We start from the raw sequence: 13,921 nt of genomic DNA, 5'->3' as shown, positions 1-13,921 counted from the left end.
CCACACTTGGCTCCCACGCCCGACACACGGCGGCAGAAAACAAGGCCTGGGAGGAGGACAGAAGGGACTTAAAACAGAATGAGTCGGTCATGTTGTGCTTACTCTCAGGAAGTCCTGGGCTCAGGTTAACCTCAGCTCCTCCAACTTTAAAAAATCTCTTTTCGGGACTTCCCTGGTGGCGCAGTGGTTGGGAGTCTGCCTGCTGTTGCAGGGGACACAGGTTCGTGCCCCGGTCCAGGAAGATCCCACGTGCCGTGGAGCGGCTGGGCCCGTGAGCCATGGTCGCTGAGCCTGCGCGTCTGGAGCCTGTGCTCCGCAACGGGAGAGGCCACAACAGTGAGAGGCCTGCGTACCGCAAAAAAAAAAAAAAAAAAAAACTCTTTTCTTCTTATTCAGAAATGGAGAAGAGCGAGCACCCTTCTCCATTTAGGTAATCCAGAAACTGGTTATAAAAGCCCCAAGCCAAGTTATCAAATCCCTGAGCCCCTTCTAAACTCAGCATTCCTGAGTATTCTTTGCTGGTCTCTTCCCAAGAATACTAGGCTGCACCAAGTGAGGAACCTGAAGAGAAGAAACCTGCCTGAGTTTATTTATTTCTCTTCTTCAAAACATGCACCCATTACTCAATAACCTTGGATGGCTCGCCCCATAAAAACAACTTAATAGGAGCAAACACTGCAGGACAGCTCTCTCCTGCTATCTGTGCCCAAGCAGAGAGGCCAGGTGCCAGCCTTTTGCTTTAGATTCAGTAAAACCACCTGCAACAGGATGGAAACTTCCTAACAGCCTGGTCTAAAATGGCCCTATGAGATGTAAGCCAGGACACCTCTCCTGTAGGGACAATTACGGGGTCACTGCAGACAGCGAGTCTGACCTCCTCCAGTGCGTCCCCAAATAGTAGTGAATGGAAACGTCTTCTGTCCCCAGCTTCCTCCGAACTGTCAAACCCCCTAAATGAGATAAGAAAGAGCCAGGACTATAAGGCAGTATAAATCTCTCTGTAAGTTCCCACGTTCACCCCAAATTGTGAATTCCTATACCCTATGAACCCTGGGAATGGAGAACAACGGCCCAGACAATCCAAAAATGTTTCATAAACTTTCAAAAATCCATTTGGCTCTGAAATGTTTTATACAAAGTTTTTGCACAACACGTATTTAATCTGTGTTATTTAAGCAGACATTAGATTGCTCTTCCCTAGCACATGCTTACTTCGAGCTGTGGGAGGGAAGCAAGCCCAACGTCACAAATTCCCTAAAAAGATGTCCTAAAATGGAAACTAAATGATTGTTCATATTTAAATGGTCTGTTTCCTACCAAATCCTCACACTGTACACAGAGAAATCCAGAACTACCATGCATCCACCAGGGGGCCAGCCAGCCAGCAATCTTTCCCTACAGCAAACACAGGGGCTGAGGGAAAATGAGATATTATTACTAGTCACTGCAGGCTCTGAGGGCACCAGAGGGTCTACTCTCATATGTTAGTGGTGGAATCAATTCTATCCTTCAATTAGTTTTCAATTTGACTAATTTATTGAAGCGGGGGCAAGGCAATCAGGCCAGGCACAGTGGCAAACTTCCTAATAGAAATGTGGGCCTATTAACCTCTAGGATCTCTGAGACTGGTTAGCTTTAAAAGCATAGACTCCATCCTCGTTTCCAAGCTAGATTATAAGAGAGTCTGTCCTGAGGCAGCAAGATTGGTAAAACGACGCTCCTGTTCACTCAGTCTTGAATCTTCTCTCCTAGGGGAAGGCAGATCCAATACCCAGAAGGTGAGGGCTGCAGTGTTATTTTACAAACAAGCCCTCCCTATATCAACGCCACTTACTGTACTGGAAGCCAGTATTAAGTGAACTGCTAGTGTAGTGCATCAAGGGCTTATTGAATATTGATTCCCATTTACGTGACAGCAAAATGGCCTAAGAAATCTTCTCTGGATGCCTCAGCCCCTTGATAAAGAGGGTGTTAGTTTTGTTTTATGAAGCTGGGATCCAGGCCAGTCACATCTTATAGCTCCACTTACTTTTATGTAATAAAAACAAAGGATGGTATGAATGAGGAGGGGCAGTGTGTTGTGTCTTGTTGTTTTTCAGGAGGATTCGATCTGTTAGAAAAGCAAGAGGAACAGGAGTTAGACTTCAGAAGGATTTAGCCACGTGCCCAAGAAGGGAACAGAGAAATCCTAAAATGAGCAACCCCAAAGGCAGGTGCAGACCCTTCTTCCAAGAAAATAGCCCTACCTGGGTGAGATAGGGAAGGGATTTTGCTAGCTTGCAAGTCCCATACCAGCAAACCATGGAAGAGACTGTCTTGGCAGCAAGAGCAGAATCACAGAGTCTGTTTTTTTTTTTAAGGTTGCTTCTTTCTTTTTTTTTTTTTAATGTATTTATTTATTTAGTTATTTGGCTGCATTGGGTCTTTGTTGCTGCATGCGGGCTTTTTCTAGTTGCGACGAGCGGGGTCTACTCTTCATTGCGGTGCGCGGGCTTCTCATTACGGCGGCTTCTCTTGTTGCGGAGCACGGGCTCTAGGCACACGGGCTTCAGTAGGTGTGGCACGAGGGCTCAGTAGTTGTAGCACACGGGTTTAGTTGCTCCGTGGCATGTGGGATCTTCCTGGACCATGGCTCGAACCCGTGTCCCCTGCATCGGCAGGTGGGGGAAGCCACCAGGGAAGCCCAAACCTTAGTTCTATTCACCCATTTTTTAAAGTTTTCCCTCCCGGAAAATAAGCTACACTACTTCCGTGGAAAGGAACTGACAGGTCCATCTCAGAACAACATGGGGGTGGGACAGGGGACATGGAGAACAGGGGTCAGGCTTAGAAGGTGAATCCTCTCTTGGATCCCCAACATCACCCCACTCAACCTCAACTCCTAAGGTTAGACAGCTGACAAAACTTCTCAGTATGGAAGACCACAGGAGCCACTTCCTCTGGCACCTCTAATTTGATGGGGTACAGAGGCAGAGGGATGCCAAGATTGGAGATGGAGCAACAGAGGGAGGGTGAACAGAGGAGCTGAGGAATGACCACAAATCGGTCAGCCTGCCAAAAGCCACTGACCCCGCTTTAATATCCCAGAGGTTGGAGGCGAGGGTAAAAATCACAGACTCCAGGAAAAACAATCTTTGAAAGAAAATTGCCTGTCTCAGCCAGAGATATATGAAAGTGCTGTTACCGTCAGGGGGAGCGACTGTAAAACTACACCTGGTTATTGCACTGACTGGCTGACACCATGATGCTTCTGCACTGCAAACAGTTCTGTTTGAAATGAAAAATCCCTGTGGACTTGGCTAAGTAAGGTGGTGCTGGACAAGGTAAGCAGAGAGAGGAGAAGCAAGCAGGGCTGCTCTAGCTTCAGGGTAGAGGCAGATTCGTGACGACTGGGTTGGGGCTGGGATGACCAGGTTGCAGGGAGGAACAGGAGGTGGGACCAGGACTTGGAATTCAAGTCCCACGGTATCAAGGGGCAAGAAGACAGCAGGAAAGTTCTTGCCCCAGGAACCTTATGCCAACTTCCACAAGTGAAGTCTCCATCTCTGTCCCCTGACAGTCTTTGGCTCGCACTTGTGTCCCCCTGCCTTTCCATCTGACTTTCTGACCTTATCTCTCTTCTTTTTTCACTTATCTTTCACTCTTCCCCTCTCCCTTGTCCATCTTTGTATCTTTCACTTTCTCTCTGCTTCTGCCTGGTTTTTACTATCCGGTCCTCTAACTACAACTATTTTTGCGTCTCTGTCTCCATGGCGTCTCTGGCTTTTGTTATCCCTCCATTTTTCTTACAGTCAACTTCTTGTGTCCATCTACTTGGACATCACTCTTTCTCTCCCTGATTCTCTCTACTCTTCCAAAAAGTGACCAGGGAGTGGAGAAAGGGAATTCTAAAGAAAACTGTTAACCACCTTTTTACTAAGCACTTGCTTAACATTCTTTTATTTAATCCTTACAACTAGTCTGAGAGGTAGGTCTTACTAACCCCATTTTACAAGAAAACAAGAGCAAAGAGTCTTAGTAATACAGGCCAGGATTCAAACCCAGCCTGCTGGCTTCAAATATCCAACCCTTAACAATTAATGGGCGGACTTCCCTGGTGGTCCAGTGGTTAAGATTCCATGCTTCCCCTGCAGGGGGCGCAGGTTTGATCCCTGCTGGGGAAGTTCTGCGTGCTGTGTGGCGCGCCAAAAAAAAAAAAAAATTAAATTAAATTAATGGGCAAGAAAAACCTGACAGAAAATGACAAGAGGGTAAGTAGATGCCCTGGAGAAAACCATGGAGCCAGGAGCAGGTAAATATTCCAGACCAATCGGTAGGAGCAACTCAATGTAAATCCTTAGCCTGCCTGCCTTCAGGCCTGATGGACCAATGACCAGATCTGTCAAGGAGATCACCAGCTCTGTCCAGATTCAAAACAGAATCACTAGCCACAAGAGAAGCATCCTCCCCCTAGTCTGGGCCTAGTCTTTCCTAAACCTTTCTAATTGAGCTCTGAAATTCTTTGTGGGAAAAGACTGGCTCCTTTTGGCTTGGGATGGCGCTATCTCCATAGCCAGACATCTGTTCATTTGTTATATATAGATAACATAATCAGAAGCTATGTTGGATCACAAAATTCTCAGGCTGGAAGACAAGTTTTTTATCTATACCCAATAAATCTCTTTTGTTTTAAAACTACAGTTCTCTCCATGTTCCCCACCCAGCACCTGACACCCTTCCTGTTCACAAAGTTTTCCTTAGCACTCCTGTTATCTTTCCTGCTAGAACTGAATCTCGGTCGCAAGACTTCAGCCATCCAATTCTTGTGTAAGTAATGGCGTCTCCTAGCTCCCAGGAGTGCCTGGCGTGTGCCACGGAGCGTGAGATGGGATCTCTGTTATCTCAGCGTCATTACAAATGGAATAATTGGTCATAAAAATTATGCAGCCTGTTGGAAAAGAAATAACAACACACACACTCATTACACAGATTCCTGAGATAGCTTCTCCCAGCTAAAATTTCATGTTTTTTCCATATCCCAGTCACCACCAATATTCCCCTACTTCCTAGTGCCCAAAACATTGAGTCTCTCCAGAAAGAAGCCCAGGACAGAACACAGACTCAATGCTACAGCCTTGTCAGAAGTTTTGCTCAGCTGAACCAACACAACCTGACTAGAAGTTGAAGTGTTTTTTTAAAAAATTCCTGTTACTTCTCTCATAAATCATACCTTAGATACTTTTTTTTTTTTTTTTTTTTTTGCGATACGCGGGCCTCTCACTGTTGTGGCCTCTCCCGTCGTTGCGGAGCACAGGCTTTGGACACGCAGGCTCAGAGGCCATGGCTCACTGGCCCAGCCGCTCCGCGGCATGTGGGATCTTCCCAGACCGGGGCACGAACCCGCGTCCCCTGCATCGGCAGGCGGACTCTCAACCACTGCGCCACCAGGGAAGCCCCTTAGATACTTTCTGAAGTGGAAAGGTAGGATCTCCTTAAATTCTTTCCTCATCAGCCAGTCTGTACTGACATTGGTGTGAAGTGAGATCCAGAGAAAGGAGATGCCGATCCTTGCCAGCAGGGAAACTTCAGCCTGATGGGGAAAATGGGCATGTTTAGGACACAGAAATACTGAACCCAAAGCTAGAGCAGTGGTTCTGAGGTCCCAGAGCTGGTGTAAAATACAAGAGGGAGATATCCTGGTAACAGATGTAATGACCAACCCCATGCCACCCCCCAGAGAAGGGAGAAGTGAGGGCTGTTATTATTTATTCTGAATGCCTGAAATACTGGAAACTATCTATATTCTGAAAGGCCTGGGATACACCCTCCCCCCCTGGTCCTGACTACCAGGCCCCAGTGCCTCACCCTGCCATTTCCAGGCATGCATAACACTCAAGGATTAAATTATAGCACATGGTAAAATTCAAAGAGCACTGCTCCAAAAGATAAATGCTTTTTAAAAATTTTTGTATTAGAGTATAGTTGATTTACAACGCTGCATTAGTTTCTGCTGTACAGCAAAGTGGATCATTTATACATCTACATATATCCACTCTTTTTTAGATTCTTTTCCCATATAGGTCATTACAGAGTATTGAGAACAGTTCCCTGTGCTCTACAGTAGGCCTTTATTAGTTATCTATTTTATATACAGTAGTGTGTATTTGCAATCCCAGTCTCCCAATTTATCCCTCCTCCCTCCCCTGCTTTCCCCCCGGTAAGCATAAGTTTGTTTTCTACATCTGTGACTCTATTTCTGTTTTATAAATAAGTTCATTTGTACCATTCTTTTAGATTCCACATATAAGCAATATCATACGATATTTGTCTTTCTCTGTCTGACTTATTTCACTCAGTATGATAATCTCTAGGTCCATCCATGTTGCTGCAAATGGCATTATTTCATTCTTTTTTATGGCTGAGTAATATTCCTGTGTGTGTGTGTGTGTGTGTATACTGCATATTCTTTTTTTTGAATGCTTTTATATTTCTTTCCTAAATGACATTTGTTTATGCCATTCTCTTTTTTTTAATTTATTTATTTAATTTTGGCTGCATTGGGTCTTCGTTGCTGCACGTGGGCTTTCTCTAGTTGCGGCAAGTGGGGGCTACTTCGTTGTGGTGTGCAGGCTTCTCATTGCCGTGGCTTCTCTTTGTTGCAGAGCACGGGTTCTAGGTGCTTGGGCTTCAGTAGTTGTGGCATGCGGGATTAGTTGCTCCACAGCATGAGGGGTCTTCCAGGACCAGGGATTGAACCCGTTTCCCCTGCATTGGCAGATGGATTCTTCACCACTGTGCCACCAGGGAAGTCCTATTTTTTCTTTTTTTTTTTTTTTAATTTACTTTATGAACAGAAATATACTTCACAAAAACCCCATGAAATATCTATCTGTATCCATAGAGTTACATATAAGCACTTTCCTACTTACTTAAGTAAATAAATTTAAATGTAATTATACTACATATTCTTTATCCATTCCTCTCTGTCCATGGGATAAATGCTTTTGGAGATGACAAGAGGTACAGATGAGGTCTTTTGCTCAGGCTGTGATCTGAAGGCCTCTGCTCTCAAAATCACCACTAGGAAAAGACTGAAAACACATTTCTCCACCAATTGAGCAACATTCAGAGGCCCGAGGGCCCAGAAAAACATCAGAAAGACTCAGAGTAATCTCTTCCCTTGACTCTGGGGGAACACTTCTCATTTACATTATTTTCTCACTCAGCAGACCACCTCTTCTTCCCGGTTGACCCCAAACTCCTTTGCTCTCTAGTTACTCCATAATTCCACTCAAGACTTAAAAAGCAGCAAGGCCAGTAGTTCCCGGCATCCTCTTCTGGAGATGACCAAGGAGGGCAAGGCACTGGCCTAAAGAATTTCACACTCCCCCCTTAGCCTGTGCTTCCAGACATCACAGTTCTCCTATACCTGGACCTAGGAGAGCAGGGGCAGATGTTACCTACTCTCTCTGATTCCCGAAGGGAGAGGAAACAAAAAAATAGGGAGGCTGGCTACGAGCCAAGCAGACTCAGAGACTGGCTCCTAGTTTTCCCAGCTGTGGACTCAAATCCTTGGAGTCAGAGTAAAGAGCGAGACAAGACGATTGCTATGTGACGAACAGGTTTGACTCCCACACCCTGTCTCCGCTCTCCGGGCCTCTCCTCCCTCCCTCTCCATAGCGTGCGGAGGAAGGGGGGCAATTACACCAGCTCCTCAGCCATTCCCAGCCACAGTCAACCCTCCTACAAAATATGAATCAGTACCAGCCGTGCAGACAGAAACCAGGAGTTTACTCTGAGACCTATAAGTTCTGCTTCTCCTTAGGACTTCAGTGACAAATGTCTGCTTGGGGACAAAGTGCTTAATTCTGGGGCAAACACCATCAGTCGACCTCCAAGTGAAGTTTAGGGAGCTTGACCCCTGTTCTGCACAACTGCGAGACAGGCTGGGAGGTCCCCACGCCTTCCCCTCAAGAACATTGACTCCTGTGCCCTCTCAGCTTCAGAGAGATGGTTCCCAGCTTTCTGGGCAACTCTGATAGAAAGGCATAAATTCAAAGAACATGAAATATCCTTTTTCCCCCTCTTCAAAATGTCCACACAGTTTGAATCTAGTCTAGAGGTGTTACTTAGGTAGCTCTTACTCATGCCCACCTACAAGGTAAATTATGTGATAACCCCTCCTTCAGTTGTGCTTCTCTCACTTTAATATACCTGTCAGTAATGTTGGAAGCCTGTTCAAATGCAGATTCTGATTCCATAGGTCTGGGGTGGAGCCTGAGATTCTGCATTTCTAGCAAGCTCCAGAGTGAGGCTAATGCCACTGGACCCCAGGCCACACTGTGAGTATCGAGGATCTAGGATAGAGTACATGAACCCAGGAGGGATTTCAGTGAGAGGCTCCTGACTTGAGGTTGCCTCAGTCTGAGAGGAAACTAAAACAGAGAAAAAGGCAAGAACAAGATAAGAGCAGCCAGGCAGAATGCTGCAGAGTTCGGGAGGGGTGGGTTGTGCATTAAAGGCTGGGACATCTTAGGACATCAGGGAGGATGTCCGAAAGCAGAAAGTATGCAACAGAATGTGAAAGTAAGGGCCAACTGCACGAGGAGAAGGGAGAAGGGGCAACACGTGCACAGGATCAGGTGGGAAAGAAGGACCCTCACACAAGGGCATGGACCCAGGACTGCCTCTCAGAGCAGGACTCTGAGCCAGGAAATGATAGAAGCTCACTGGAGGGAGTCCGTGGGGGCCAGTGGGGAAGGGTCTAGAAATTCAGCCTGAGGAGCTTAAATTTAACAGAAGAAATAGAGCCTCTGTGGTCAGAACGGTGCTTTAAGAAGCTAGGTCAAACGGTAGTGGAGGCATGCCTGGGGCTGGGGGCAGGGAGAGGGGGAGTTAGTGTTTAATGGGCACGGAGTTTCGATTTGAAAAGGTGAAAAAGTTCTGGAGGTGGATGGCGGTGATGGTTGCGCAACAATGTGAATGTACTTAATGCCACCGAACTGCACACCTAAAAATGGGTTAAATGGTCAATTTTATGTTATATATATTTTACCACAATAAAAAAAAATCATGGTGGAGGCAGAGGCCATAAGAAGATTGCAACACTGTGTAAATATGACTAAAACTCTAAATATGACTAATATCCAAGCCCATCCCAGGCTGAGGGGATGCTGGAAAATGGGCCTCCTAAAGTCAAAATGAAATCTGGAACTCTCTCAACCCCAAACCCCACTCCCCCTCCACTTTACCCTTCTGCCATAATACAATATGCTTATGTTCTTAAGGATTTGAAAGAAAAACAACCACATTACAAATGGGTTTCTGTTGCACCTTTGAGCTCGACCTGCTCATCTTGAGTCACTAGGAGCTGCTCCACGGGCCGTGCACGGATCTCCTTGCTCAGCAGCCAGCAGATGAAAGAACAGGCCAACAATGAGGAAAGGCCAGCTCTTAAAATGCCCAGGCTCAGAGTCCTTGGGATCACTCAGCTGTTTTCTGGCTCCTCAAGGCAATTAGGGAGAAAACAGATGAGCTGAACTGGTAGAGAATAAAAACAAATTGTGAAAAGAACCTACCAGCGATCCAAGTTGGAAACCTTCCCAAGAAGAAAATAGTGGCCACCCTAAGAGGCCAGAGGAGCAAAGAGACAGCTCTGTCTACAGTCAGAGGCATGGACATGTTTGGGCTAGAGAAGGCGCTGCACACTACAGAATGCCGGCACGCTGTGTAAATGTTTCTACCAGGCGCGGGCTGTGAAGTGGGCTTGTCAGAAAATAAAGGATGAGTCTCAAGCCGGACAACTGGAAGAAATCCCTGACAGGATTATGGGCTTGAGGGGGTGTTGAGGAGGGAGTTTGGGAAACCAAACACATTTCTTCGGGTCAGAGTGGAGGCAAGTAGAGAAGAAAAGAAACCTTAGAAAAGTGAGGCAGTTGCCCTGAAACCCATTATGCTGACCCATCCAATGGGGAAACTCCAGAGCGATACCCCACTGCAACCCATCCATCAGGGTGAGCTCAGACAGCAAGGGTTCCAGGGAGCTGGGAAGATCCCGGGATCCAGGCAATTTCTCTGCCCCTGAGCAGCTTCTGCCCCTGCTTTCTGCCTCCACCCTCTGTAGGTAATGGGGTGAATCCAGCAGCTGCTCTTAAGTCATTAACAGGAACAGAGCTTGATATTTCCTGACTCAGGGCAGCCTAGTCAGACTCTTAATTTCTCTTTGGAAATCCATCATCTGGGATCAAAGCATCACTACCACTCTCCCATGTAATCCTCGGGCTCCTCCCAGATCATCATAGAAATTCCCCGGTCTCCAGCTATAACGCCAAAGAACTGCATCATGATTGGAGTGGGGGACGGGAGGGGGAGTTGTTGGATTTCTCCTATTACTTATGTCCTCATGCCTAAGTGGTTAAGGGCTCCTTTCTGAAGTCAGCCCTCAGTCCCTATTACTACAACGAAAAACATTTGTTTTCTTCAAGAAAAAACTTTAAAGGGACATGGCTCTCACTGGCAAGAAGGATCAAAGAACTGCCATCTACAAATAATGAGTAAATACAACAAAGGCTAAAGGTTGATGCAATTGATAATTATTTAAAATTCCCTTTTTAGCTATACTATTTATAGGAGAAAAGGTCTCTCCTCCATTTCCACTGAGAAGTTAGGAGGGAGTCATGATCTAACATTCACAAAGTTTTTAGAGAACTATTACACCCATCATTTCAACCAATCTTCACAAACATCCCAGGATATGGGAAAGTAGGTATTATTATTACGATGCTCATTTTAAAATATTTATTTATTTATTGAATACTGAAGCACAGGGAATGATCTTAACTGCAGGAGTAACTAAAGTTATAGGCATTGAGAACTTACCATCTGTAGGAATTATCAAACATTAGAATGCAGTCCTGGGACTTCCCTGGTGGTCCAGTGGGTAAGACTCAGCGCTCCCAATGCAGGGAGCCCGGGTTCGATCCCTGGTCTGAGAACTAGATCCCGAATGCACGCCACAACTAAAGATCCCACATGCCACAACGAAGATCCCTCATGACGCAACTAAGACTCGGTGCAGCCAAAAATTAAATAAATAAATATTTTTAAAAAGAATGCGGAACTAAGGGCTAGGAGTCGTCAATACAACTTGCCACAGCTACTTCGGAAAAAGATGGCCAAGGGACTTCGCTTGTCACATTACAACAAAATTGCTCAAGTACTTTGTGCTTCCTCAAATTGCTCAGAGCCCGTGTGCCCCTCAGAGCTAACCAGAAGGCCTGGCACTTACCAGGTACTCAGTAAGTATTTGGTGAAGGAATGGGGAGGGAGAGAGGGAAAAGGAGGGTAGGCAGGGCTGAGGGACATAGGGAGACAAGGACAGGCTGAGAGGAAGCTTGGGGAAGGAGACAAGAGCTAAGCGGGGAGAGGGGGGGAAAGCCCAGGAGCTACCATATATTGCAGGAGGAGAAACAGGCTTTGGGGGCCACAGGAGCAAGAGAACTAGGGTCCACCAGGATACCAGTGGGACCAGATGGGAGCAGGGTCACAGGGAAAAAAGCAGGGCATGGGGAAATTTCTGTGCAAGAGGCACAGTTGGTGCCTCCTATTGGAGAAGTACCTTCTCGGGGATCCTGTAAGTCAGGGACTGTGTTACGTGCTAAGGATAGGGTGGCTAAGAAGAACGGAGTACAGGACAGACAAGCAGGAGACATATTTTTTCAGCAAATATCCCACGGCAAATCTGCAAGGATGGAGGAGCCGGCTTCGGGAGCTGCCCTACTCTGAAGTCACTAGACAAGTCAGGCTGGTGGAAGGAATTTGGGGAGCACATAGAAGCTCCTGTGCCTAAGACATGATCTCATTATGCTGGGCATCTGGGTACCCACTTCAACTCAGAGCTGATTACAAAGTGGGTATGACTGGGGCAAAAGTCAGGGGACTCTGGGACAGGAAGCAGGGCGGAATCTTCAATATACTAGGTGTCTTTCGGTGAGTCACTCAAGCTCTCTGGCCCTCGCTGGGAAAATGGATAGAACTTTCCTGTACAAGGAAATGTCCTTGTACAGCCAGGACTTTTACCATATCCAGGCCTTACACATTTGATACTTGAGCCATAGAAGCAATGGCTTCTTTTTTTTTGGCTGCGTTGGGTCTTCGTTGCTGCGCGCGGGCTTTCTCTAGCTGCAGCGAGCTGGGGCTACTCTTCATTGCGACGCGCGGGCTTCTCATTGCGGTGGCTTCTCTTGTTGCAGAGCATGGGCTCTAGGCGCGCGGGCTTCAGTAGCTGTGGCACGCGGGCTTAGTTGCTCCGCGGCATGTGGGATCTTCCCGGACCAGGGCTCGAACCCGTGTCCCCTGCACTGGCAGGCGTATTCTTAACCACTGTGCCACCAGGGAAGCCCCAGAAGCAATAGCTTCTTCACTGGCCTTATGTACCCACTCCCCATCATCAACTTCTTCTCCCCTGATTTAATGTCCTGTGCTCAACAGCAGACAGACTACATTGAGGCTCCTTGAAGAGCTGGAGAGACACAGTGTGTGAGAAATAGGTTCCTATTGCTGCGAGGAAGTTTTCAGGAAGGACCATTGGACTGTGGGTACCCAAATTAGTCTCTGGTTTCAGAGAAGAGGCCCATCTCTCTATACTCAGATAAGGATGGCACCACTCGAAGGATTCCCCAAAACCCCAGACCACCCCACTGGTAAGAAGGGATTCTGGCTTCTGCTGCATCTTTCCATCCACAGAATTCCTGAATGTACTTAGAACTATCAGAGTAGATACTTCTATTAATTTTGGAACTAGACTCTCCCCCATCAAAGACCCCTACTCTCACCCACCTCCCCATCCCAGATCTTGATTCTTTTGAGGAGATGAAAAGGTAGCAGTTCTCCCTTACAGCATGTCCTGACCTGATGCAGGAATCAGAATAGAAATGAATATTTAGGCCATCACCATGGAAACCGGCAGTCTCCACGGTTCCCCCTCTCACACGCTCCCCCATCAACTCTTTCCCTTCCGCCTCTAAGTCATGTCAGCTCGCAAGATTTCTCTTTGTGGCCAATACACTAATTCACCTGGAAAAAAGAACAGAAAAATAGCTCGTTTGGGGTGGTGAGGGGAAGACTGACCCTTGGCTTTCTAACCATTCACCTCAGCTGAGATGCCCTCCCAAACCATCATACCTCTTCTCTCACACAGATGTTTCTCCTAACCCCCACTATCCAATCTCACCAACACTCTGAGACCCCCATTCTCACACAGTTGCCCCTATCCAGAACCCCTCTTCTATTGGTCCCCAAATACAGAACCTGTAGCTTCATAAGCCCCAGTTCACAGGCACTTTCACCCCCATTCTTCGTGCCACCCCATGCACACCAACTATTTTCACAGTCCCAGAGCCTCTCATCCCCACCCAGTTACCCTCCATTCTTAATGTTCTCCAATTCAGGGTCCTCATCACTTGTCCTACCCCCAGAATCTCAAGCACTCCTTAATAAAAATGGGCCTTACAAAATATCGGTATTTCCCATGATCCATTCCCCTTTCCCTGCTCAGTCTTAATTCATCCAAACTGGATCTCTGAACCCCTGGGCCCCTTGAGAAAAGAGGAGAGAAGGGAAATCTCTCTCGATGCTCCTTTCTCCTAACTTGGTCCTGCCCTGGTCCAGTCATGTCCCCACTGGGGACTGTGAGACTTAATTAGCCTTTTTCAGATTACTCTGAGATTCTTGAGACAGGCTCCAAAGACTATTCTGAGCTGGGAGGAATTTTATCGGCGTCTTTTATGGCTTTGTTTGTTCTTCAGTTTCTCCAGCTCGGACTCTTTAGCTGAGTCTCTTCAGTCATAAAACAGCCTCAAAAGGACGAGCTGAAAACGAACTACGTAGAGCCACCTTGACACCTGCCCCTCGCCCCACCCCATGATGGGGAAGGGGTGCCTGG

Source organism: Monodon monoceros, unplaced genomic scaffold (assembly GCF_005190385.1).
Source record: "Monodon monoceros isolate NGI ecotype Baffin Bay Population unplaced genomic scaffold, NGI_Narwhal_1 Super_Scaffold_6, whole genome shotgun sequence".
NCBI classification, from domain to species: Eukaryota; Metazoa; Chordata; class Mammalia; order Artiodactyla; family Monodontidae; genus Monodon; species Monodon monoceros.
Note: the sequence above shows the minus strand (reverse complement) of the source record.